The sequence below is a fragment of the Myotis davidii genome, unplaced genomic scaffold, assembly GCF_000327345.1.
Source record: "Myotis davidii unplaced genomic scaffold, ASM32734v1 scaffold520, whole genome shotgun sequence".
NCBI lineage: Eukaryota > Metazoa > Chordata > Mammalia > Chiroptera > Vespertilionidae > Myotis > Myotis davidii.
This window is the reverse complement of record NW_006292908.1, coordinates 2535742-2536518: the sequence shown is the minus strand read 5'-3', so window position 1 is coordinate 2536518 and position 777 is coordinate 2535742. Positions and strand designations below refer to the sequence as shown.

General features: G+C 45.7%; 1 protein-coding gene across 1 annotated transcript in view; it reads right to left on the bottom strand.

The window, feature by feature from the left end:
- Positions 1-777, bottom strand: part of DTNA (dystrobrevin alpha) — a 292781-nt gene that overhangs the window by 56047 nt on the left and 235957 nt on the right. The gene's annotated exons all lie outside the window — the stretch shown is intronic.

The following is a 777-nucleotide window of genomic DNA, read 5'->3' as shown; positions in this document are numbered from 1 at the left end:
GGAACCATCTATCCCTGAGGCTTCTGAGGCACCTGTGACTGCATCACTCCTAACTGAGCCTAAGACAACACCAAGGAAACAACCACTCCTCCCATGCTGTCTTGGCCATGGGGCCTGAGAGAGATCCCAGGGCATGGGGCAGGCCGGGGGTGGGGGGGGGCGTGAGGGTGAGCCTGTGCCCTGGCCCAGGCCCCTGTCCACCAAACTCACACATACTTTGGAGAAATATTTTTGAAATGTCTGCTTTTTGATGTTCTAATGAATTTTCCCACCAATCCCCTCTTGACCTGCCACCCACCCCCTGCCCCGACCTGGCCATGATTCTTCTAAAGTTATACAGCTCGGGACAAAACAACAATCTTCAGGTTGACTGCCATCATTACGATGACTGGCTCTGCAGAAAACTAAAGCAGAGGGAGTTTTTATCTGGGACTCAGCACATATGACATTAAGGTAAAGTATACTTTAGAATTTTCTTACCACAGTAATTCCATTGATCATTAAGTTCCAATTGTGCAAACTCCACTAACATCCGTATTTTATAACAATGCTTTTTCCTCTCTAGGCGAGTTACATTGGTGTTGCACACTATACTTGCACAGCTGGGCATTGGTGCTGTATACCTCTACCACAAACATTATAATGACATTATATTCAACCTTTGTTTTCTTATTCTCACCCAAAGATATTGTTTATTGATATTTTGAGAAAGAGAAAGAGAGAGAGAAAGAGAGAGAGAGAGAGGGAGAGAGACAGAGAGAGAGAGAGATGCGAGAG